Genomic DNA, 10,324 nt, shown 5'->3' with positions numbered 1-10,324 from the left:
TTCCATTTACTACGAACATTTATATATATATATATATACATTTACTAACATAAATGCTAAAGATATTGCTGATTAATTTTGAAAAATAAAACTTTGTCAGACTTGACACAACTAGTTATATTCCCAATTGTGAGTTTCATTAACACTTTTTGAGAACTGCTTACTCATGCTTAGAACAAAACTGATTAATATGTTTTATCTTTTATCTTGACTTATGTTTTAAGTCGTCATGAAATTCATGCTGGCAGAACTTGATCTTCCATAAAAAATAAAATAAAAATACATTTACTTTGGTGATGTATGCTGAAGTTCTCCAATCTTTTTTTTTTTTAAATCTGTTACACAATACAATACAATATAAAAGGGGAAAAAAATCTGTTGCTACTCTGTGGAACTCATACTGTATATATATCCGCTACACAAAATAAATACAAAACTACATCTAAAAAAATCAGAGGATAATTTATACCATTGATATATATGTCCATAATGCCATAACTTTGCATAAAGCATTATTGATGTAACAGTATGACTTTTTGTAAAGCTTTTTTGAAACAATGTGTTTTGAGAAAAGTGCATGCAAATAAATTTTACTTGACATGATATTGTGAAGATCTATTGGTCTTCACAAGCTCAGCTGTTATGTTCTGTTATTGTGGAGTGCAGGGTGTTAAGTACATTATTCTTTCAGCTACATCTGTGACTCTTCATCATTTACAGACGAGCAGATATAATGTGTTTATCTGGCTGTAATTGATCACTGCAGGGAGACCCTGAATTGAATACTGATATGCAAAACAAATACATATTACAGAATTTATAAAGACTGGAAAGAAAAAAACACAAATGAGATGCAAACAATTTAGTCTCATGTCTCATGTAATGGAAGACAACCTGCAAACAAACAAACACACAAACAAATACTTTTTTAATATTCAATTAGTTTCTGGGTTTCATTTAATCAGATCAATTTAGAATAACATTTTCTGTATTCAACTAAATGATTTTACAAATTATCACAGATTTCTTGCCTAAATTAGATTTCTTATTAGTGTAACCTGATTTTTAGAAATATTTATAAAGATATAATTTAACTCCATTATGAGGAATAATGCTATAGCTAAACAGGAAAGTTAATAACAAGTCTAATTTAGCCTATTTCTGACTAAAGATATTTTACATATAATTCATATTTAATTTTTTGTATGTATAATCATTTAATAATTATCATGTGATTAAAAAAAAAAAACATTATTTAGATTACACCCAAAGACTTGATCTAAAATGAGAAATAGTTTTCCCTTTGCCCTTCTACTGTATGTCATTCTGTGAGTTACACAACCAGTCATCCAACCAACAGTTCATGAGCTAACATTCAGAAAGAAGCAAAACAGAGTTAAAAGATCTCTTAAAATCTAGCTGAAAGACAGCTACTATATGACTACATAGTGCTCATTCATCTAAACTGTGCTGAAGACCCAAGGCCCAGTGATTTCAACACAGCTCTAAGCACACCAACGGCACTAGCCACAGATCTGCTAGCACTTCTGCTATAAATAGTGTGTTACCGGTTAACAGTGAGCTTTCTTTGTGCATGCATTGCATGTTTTAAAAGCAAGCGGACCTCATTGGGGGAAAAGCGGGCTGATTTTGACATATGCCACGTGCCAGAGCGGAAAGCATCAGTTTTTTTCTGCTGTGTCGGAGTACTCTGGCAAACACATACCTCTTGAGGCTTGTTTGTTTGTATTACCACATATTCAACGTGATGCTAAAATATATGTGCACTGTAGTTGTTCTACCCACTAAAAAGATGCAACCTTCTGTTCTGCTACAAAGGTATTTTATAGAGCTTCTCTCTGATTTTATTTATTTATTCAGTTTTGAAAGTCACACAGTTTGAGCTAGGGAGGCACAACAGGGTCTCTGTGAGGCAGCGGGGGAGAGGGGAGGGTTCTGGGGGTGGAGAAAATGGATTCCTCCCTCAGGGGACTTGCTGTGTTTTAAGAAGCCCAGTAAGTGGAGCTGGATATGTCCACTGAGACAGTAATGTCCACTTGGGATACAAGGGGAGTTGTGGTACTTAGGTTATCCATATGTCATGGTTTTCCGGTCACTTAGAACCTGACAGTTAGGTATTCTGGGACTTTATTAGGATTAACTTTTGGTGATATTTACAGAATTTCAGTTATGAACTGATGTAGTAGATAGGATTAGTCTTAAAGGGGTCATATGATGCGATTTAAATTTTTCCTTTCTCTTTGGAGTGTTACAAGCTCTTGGTGCATAAAGAAGATCTGTAAAGTTGCAAAGACTAAAGTCTCAAATCCAAAGAGATATTCTTTATAAAAGTTAAGATTCATCCATGCCCCCCTAAAATGGCTCATTCTAACACGTCCCCACATCTCTACGTCACTATGTGGGAAGATTTGCATAATGCTGCCCAGATGTTCACGTAAAGAACGAAGGCGTACCTTTTATTCTCATTGTAGTATTGTTGTTGCCACTGCCTCCATGTCGTAAAGACGCTGTGTGTTTCACTGTGAAAGCGAAACTACTTTGTTTGGCCTTCCAAAAGAGGATGATATCCGTTTCATCATGCCTGTGGCTGATCCGTGCTAGTTGCTGAAGAAATACATCAACTTTGCACTGTTGATCGTTGAATTGGCTTTTACCGTGGACGAAGCAGAGTCCAGCCCGGGGTCATCACATGTGGTTGCTGCAAGCCCAATGGACGCTCCTTCGTAGAATCCGCCAGCAGTGCCGTTCTCAAGCCTGCCTGCCTCTGCTTACTCTAGGCCGCGACTCACTCTAGGCCTCCGGCCTTCTGCTCATTCTGGGCCTCCGTGTTTGTGTGACTCTGTTTAGTTGTGTTGTGTAAACTACTTTGTTTGGCCTTCCAAAAGAGAACACGACTGGAAATCATGTTTATATCACGTTTATAATGGGTTTTATGTTTAAGTCTCATCGCTCCGGCCAGAAAGAGCACCACAATATGTTAAGGGGCGTAACATTTTCGTCACACGCTTGAAGTATTTGGCCAATCACAACGCACTGGATAGCTGGCCAATCAGAGCACACCTCGCTTTTCAGACCGATGAGCTTTGTAAAAATCAACTCTTTCAGAATCAGGTGGGGAACAGAGGAGAAACAATAATGTACAGTATGTGGAAAATTATGTGGTTTTTGAACCTTAAACCACATAACACATTTCATTACACCAAATACACAAAATAATGTTCTTTTTAGCAGCATCATATGACCCCTTTAATTAATCTCTGATGCATAATACAGGTTTGTAGGATCAGAATGTCACTTGGTAAAGTATTTAAAGAGAGGCTGAGAGGCAAGGACTGATTTATGACCCCTCATGATACTAACTTACATATGTTTGGAATAAACTGTATTAAATATTTTGTCATGTAATATATATGTGCCAGCACAGTCTTTAAATGCCTGTTTGTTTATACTCACTTAAACTTACAGTTACTTCCAGGCAGAAGTATTTAATGTTGATGTGTAACTGATGTGAGACTTTTACTTATCATATTTGTCTTCTAAAAACAATTTAACAACCTCGCACTGGTCTTATTTTTTTAGAAGTGTTTTAGAAGAATTTTTAGAAGAGATCTCAATGATATCACTCTCTCACTCACTCTTGTCTCCTTTGTTAGAGTTTTAGATTGCTCTCAGATTTGTCTCCTTCAACATGTCAGAAGAGACATCAGCAACATTGCACATTGTGCTCAGATTTTCTTCCAAAGATAGAGACTGTAGAGCACTCACATTAGTCTCTATTTAAGTTTCAGAATTGTCTGAAGCCCATACAGAATCACACCAATTAGCTAAAGGATGCTGCCCTCTGAGGGCCTCATCGGTGTCTCAAAAGGATATGCCTGTGCCATCACTCCTCAGATTATTCTTGAAAGGAAATCATAGCAGAAACCAATGCAGAGATGAGCATGTCTTATTCACTACTAAGGGAACCAGGGTTATGTAACTGAGGTTTTCATAGGTTTACTCAAAGCAGCATCAGGAGCTGAACAATGGGAACACTATACCAGCACCCTTGTTGCAGCCACCAAAACAAGTAAACAGATGATAAGATTTATGCCACAACTCATATGACTGTTCCAAAACAAATCCCAAGAAGGAACACAAGCTGTCTCGGCCATCTTCTCCCATGCATGAAATAAGAAACAATGCAAAAAAGAAACACCATCAGATGCATGTTCAGTAGCAATCGCAGCCAAGAACACGTTAACTGTGGGCCGCACCCAGAGCAAATACCATGATCTGGTGTAAACCACCCTCTTTCTTTGGCATCAGAAAACTCCGGCTCAGAAGTGAAGGAGACATTTCCTTTAAGAGTCCTTTCTTTAACGGGAAATGCAAGTCCTTTAACAAAATCTGAGTCTTCTAATGAGGCAGGCAGTGTGTGTGTGTCTGGGCGAGTGTGATTTCACCAAGTACAACATGTTCCTGGATCAACATACTTGTTGATCCTGGAACAACATTCCCATCAACCAATCAGAATTGAGATATAACTTTTCAGGAAATATCTGTTTTAGGCTTATGATCAGGGTTAGGTGCTTCTACACCCTTGTAATTCACCTATCATTTAACACTGATTTTAGGAATAAATTAAGGGTAGGGTTAGGTTTAGGGCTAGGGATTGGGTTAAATGTATATTTTTGGATAATAATGTTGATCCAGGAACATGTCTTACTTGGCAAAATCACGGCGACCATGTGTTTGTTATATCTTCAAGACCTTAGGGTGTCATTCTCGAGTTCTCATTTGTGGCTGCTATACAGCTTAGATGCACATTTCTGTTGAGGCCACACTGAGGCAAGCTCCACAGCAATCTTCTCTCTAATAGTCAAAGCATTAAAGTGTGGAAACTTATCCCTAAATGGAAGAATGTACAGTCTGACTCAACATAAGGGGCCCTACATGCACTATGGGTGGTACAGCCTGTTGTAACATTATCCATGTTGTAGTCGTGTGAAATCTAGGAATATCTCTTGTACGCTGATATTGTGTGGAGCAAGAAACAGTCATTCAAAATCCCCAGTTGGACTGTTGTCTTCTGGAATATGGTGGAATGGAAGCATTTAGAGTCTGAATTTATATGAGGGCCTAACTTGCACCATAGGGGCACAATCTATTGTAACCACACCATTGTACTCATGTGACTCAACTCCTGTGTTCCAAAGGCTTCATTTAATGGAACATGAGTGAGAAAACTCCCATGTTTCCAACAGATTTTCCATTTTGACTCCTTTTCACTTAGAACTTTGTCATATCTCATCTGTGTTTTCTTTTATTTCTCCCTAAAGAATTTTAGGAGAAACATCTGAGACAGAGCTGATAATAAAATAAGAGATACATCAGAATAACAACTACTGCAAGTTGAGCTTAGAAAGAGCAACCTCTGAGCACTAAAGTGTTCATAATGAAGTCCTGAAAGAGATTACAGCAAGACAGTAAAGAGATCTACCATGGATCTCAGTTCTCAGACTTATGTCACATTTAAAGTCATTCTACTTTAATTAATCCTAAGAAATTTAAGGAGAAAAATCTGATACACCGATCATACTAAAACAAGAGCTATCTGAGAATCACTACTAAATCTTCTGAGCTTAAGAAAAGCAACATCTGGGCAATAAATTTTTCCTCTTGGGGGGACCATGAAGGGTGCTATGCACTGGATGATAAACAGGGAAAAACGAGCCAAAACAACCCTAAATCTAAGGGACTGAAGCCTTATCTAGGGACCAGAATATCACAGATGCCAGAGATTGTGTAGGTGAAGGGACAAACACATAAGCCGCTAGCCCATACACACATCACATACTTCTGAACTTCCTGGAATCTCAGGAATCACAAGCTTGTCAGTGTTTCATGGCTCAGTGACTGTAAGAAATGCACAAGCACACATATGCACTTAGTTAAAGGAACTTTATCCAGGTAAAAACATATGCACACATTCAAATATGAAAGTGTCATCATGTCAAAAGGATTCACTATATGTGACATTCTTTGTAGACTAAAGAATAATAATTGTTTTGTGCATTAATATATGGTATGGACCATATAATAAAATATGAATTCTATGTTTTCCTTTGATATGCAATAACACTAAAATAACATATGCGACATTGAAAAGTGAATCGCTGCACGTACATTAAAAAAGGAGAGTAGCAGCAAATGAAAATCTACTTCAAATTCTGGGTTCATATTTGAGTAGTACTTCTTGAGATAACTTTCAAAGACACTGTTCCTGGGTTTTGTGAAGCAGGAATGCTTATGATATTGTCAAAACAGCCCTTGTATGAAATTTAAATGTGAAAAAAATTGTTATACTAATGTATTTAGCATATCTAAAATGTATCTAATGTATTTAGCAGTGAACAACCACTACCATTTCATCCAGTTTCTAAAAATAGATTATGCGCTTAATAAATAAATTGTTCATTAATAATATTATTTAATAACAACTGACTGTTATTATAAATATTCTGTAACAAGACTGTATTTGGCATATGGACATTTGTTTACATATGCAGCAGCCAGAAGACGGGTTCCATCTGCTGAGTCCTGTCCCATAATTTTCTTCATCTTAAATGTGACCCTGAATAAATAAGCTTTCCATTGATGTATGGTTTGTTAGGATCGGACAATGTTTGGCTGAGATACAACTATTTGAATATCTGGAATCTGAGGATGCAAAAAAAAAAAAAAAAAATTAAAATATTGAGAAAATCACCTTTAAAGTTGTCCAAATGGAAGTTCTTAGCAATGCATATTACTAATCAGAAATTTAGTTTTAATATATTTACAGTAGGAAATTTACAAAATATCTTCATGGAACATGATCTTTACTTAATATCCTGATGATTTTGGGTATAAAAGAAAAATCAATAATTTTGACCCATACAATGTATTGTAGGCTATTGCTAGAAATATACTTCAGCGACTTAAGACTGGTTTTGTGCTCCACTGTCACAAATAATTATTCCTTACTGCATTTGTTTTTGCTCGCTCAAAAAAACAAATATTATTTATTAGTGTAGGTTTCTTCTAGGTAACACTTCTTTGTAATAATATGTGTTATGAACAATATAAAAGCATTTAACTGTCCCTTAGGTGTGCCTTTCCCCCTGTATTCTTAGTGTGCCATGGTAATGCAAAGAACTGCTTTAAAATTTTTATCTGAAACATACTTTTCCTTTGCTACAGCACAAATAAATTTGGAATTTTGGCTTTGACGCTTTCAGTGTAGACAGCCTCAAGCTGATATGACATTGACGGCGCCGGTGTAGACATGGTGTTATGTCTGGTAGGTGTAACGGCACATGTCTATAACCACAAATTCATCAAAGCACTTACATGAAGATTTCATCAATGAACCGCATGTCTGACTTCGTTAAAATGTGCTAACAAAAATGTCTTTTTTTAGGATCTGTCATGTCCAGACATGTTGAACACACAGCACATGTCTAATGCAGGTAAGGGACAGTCAATGTAGTATTTAATGGGCAAACATTAGTATTTCTCAAATTCATGAGTTTTGCAATCCCGTGTCTTTGAGGGATCTGAGGTATAGAGAGCAAAGACTTGGAATCTTTTGACAAAAAAAAAAAAAAAAAAAAAAAAAAATTTACATAGTACAAATTCTAAATGTCAAATAATGTCAAACAGTATTTTGTGCAAGTAAAGTTTGTTTTTAGGTATAAAAGCTTTACTGTTAAAACACACACTGTTATTTGCCATCAGCCTGTCTTGTAAAATCCTTGCACTCTTTATGAGCTCATGATTAAAATGTTTACTCTTACACCGTGTATAAAGCCCTTCTCTTGTTGCAGTAGGGCCACAGGTAGTGTTATTATCCTAAGGATAGGCTCATTTCATTATTTAGCTAATTATGAAGAATATTTCCAGAAATCAATCCTCTCCACTACAGTAGATCTTTGAACAGTTAGGCTATGTCTTTTCTGGTGGTACAGAAAAAAATCATCTTGATCCAGTTTACACTCTGCGATATGGTAAAAAAAAAAAAAATTATATATATATATATATATATATATATATATATATATATATATATATATATATATATATATATATATATATATATATATATATTACTGTTCTTTATTAAGGTGTTGGAATTAAGGTGAACAACTGAGAGGGAAATTAACTAAAAATGAATTGCAGCTGACAAGCTTTTTAATCGCATATATGCTATGTGGAATGTTTTTGATTTATGCAAATCAGTTAACGTCACAAACACGGCCAAAATTTTACACTGCACATAATTTCCATGGTGCAGTTCCCCATCTTGCAGGTTTGGTTCTGAGTGCTTGGGACTTTTCTCAGACTAGCATCACAAAATCCAGAAACCCGAAGAAGCTCTTTAAAATGGCAAAAGTGTGCTCATCTGGATATGGTTATAATGCTCTTCTCCAGCAACTGATGAATTATTGCTGGTGTGATTAACAGAAAATGCCTCTTTTAAATATACTTCTGCCTGTTTCAGGCAGTATTAGCACTGCCTGTAGCAACATTACTTGTGTCTAGCACTGGTTGGTTGTAGTGTTGCTGGGGCCCTATGCATAGGCAGTCCTGATGAGCCCCCATGCCCCCCCTCCTTGAAAATATCCAGGTAAAATAAAATATATTCCAGACGTTTCAAGGGCCTTCTCTTCCTTTGGGACCCTGGTAATCAGTACTTGTTTTACCCCCAGTCCGACGCCCCTGGTCTAGCAAGTGAATACATTTTTAATAAATTGCAATCAACAGTAAGCCTGTTTTACATAGAAAGGGACTTAGTTACAGGACCTATATTTTGCCCTAAAATAACATGTGCCAAAGTGCTACAAATGTGTTTAATTCACCCCTGAATCCAGAAAATTAAACTGCTACATGAAGCATCTTAGTTCATTGCATGGACATGTGGTTTAGTACAATAAGTCCATCGAGATTCCTCCTTTTCTTTCAGTGCAGGCCAAGGAGAAATAGATTCCTTCCTGAGGATACATTAGCTTTCATGAGTAATGCAATGGGAGAATTCTTTTCATTGTTTCTTTATGAAAATAAAAAGTATGTGGAAAAATTACACATTATAACATCTGACTGTACTTGACAAAAGGAAATGATTTATTTTTTTAAGTAATACAATAGAACTGCACAAGTAATGTAATATATGAGCACAGCACAGACTGGCAGGAATCGTGAAATGCAGGAAATACCCTGCATAAAACTTAAGTATCAAGGGCAACATTTTCACTATCAGAAAATAAGATGTAAAACTGGGCTTCCATTTCAAAAGATAATGTGTACTTAAGGTACTAATATGTACCATTTAAAAATAAATTATGTACAGACTAGGGCTGTCAAATGATTAATCACGATTAATCACATCCAAAATAAAAGTTTTGTTTACATAATATATGTGTGTATACTGTGTATATTTATTATGTATATATAAATACACTCACACACACATGCATGTATATATTTAAAAAAATTATATTTATTATGTATATATAAATACACTCACACACACGTAAAATATAAGAATATAAATATATAAATGTATATACATGTAAATATTTTCTAAATATATAATTTATGTGTGTGTATTTATATACACATAATAAATATACCCTGTACACATACATATATTATGTAAACAAAACTTTTATTTTGGATGTGATTAATCGTGATTAATCATTTGACAGCCCTAGTACATAATTGTTATTTTTTGTTTTTGTATTTATATTATGTAATGAAAGCTTTTTTTGTTTTGTTATAATAACAAGCAAAAAAAATAACATTTTATATTGATTTTATCATGCCGTAAATTAAGTTAGAATATAGAATCATTGTTGGACTGTTTTAAACATGCCAGTTTTTAACATACAGATAACACTTATTGAATGAATATAAGTAGATATCTAATCTTAGCAATACTGTGTCTCAGTGAACTGAGCAGATGTTAGGATGTTAGTAGATGTTAAGATGTAAGTTTAGAACTTGCTAGAGGAAGAGAGGAAATTTGCTGACATAATCCTAGAATGGGCAACCATTCACACCAGAATAGTTAATTGCATATATCAGTATTTCATAATAATAATAATAATAATAATAATAAAAACATACTCCTCATAATCTTTGATGAGATAGCCTGCTATTTTCACATCTGTAGGCTGAAGTGAGTAGAAATAGACCTTATCAACAATAAGTAGAGCTACAGTCTATATGACCCAAAACAAAAGAAACCTGATTATTACTTTACCCTTTTTGGAAAGAAGTA

The sequence above is a fragment of the Cyprinus carpio genome, chromosome B7 (assembly GCF_018340385.1).
Source record: "Cyprinus carpio isolate SPL01 chromosome B7, ASM1834038v1, whole genome shotgun sequence".
Taxonomy (NCBI): domain Eukaryota; kingdom Metazoa; phylum Chordata; class Actinopteri; order Cypriniformes; family Cyprinidae; genus Cyprinus; species Cyprinus carpio.
The sequence above is the reverse complement of the archived record's forward strand: the minus strand, read 5'-3'. Positions refer to the sequence as shown.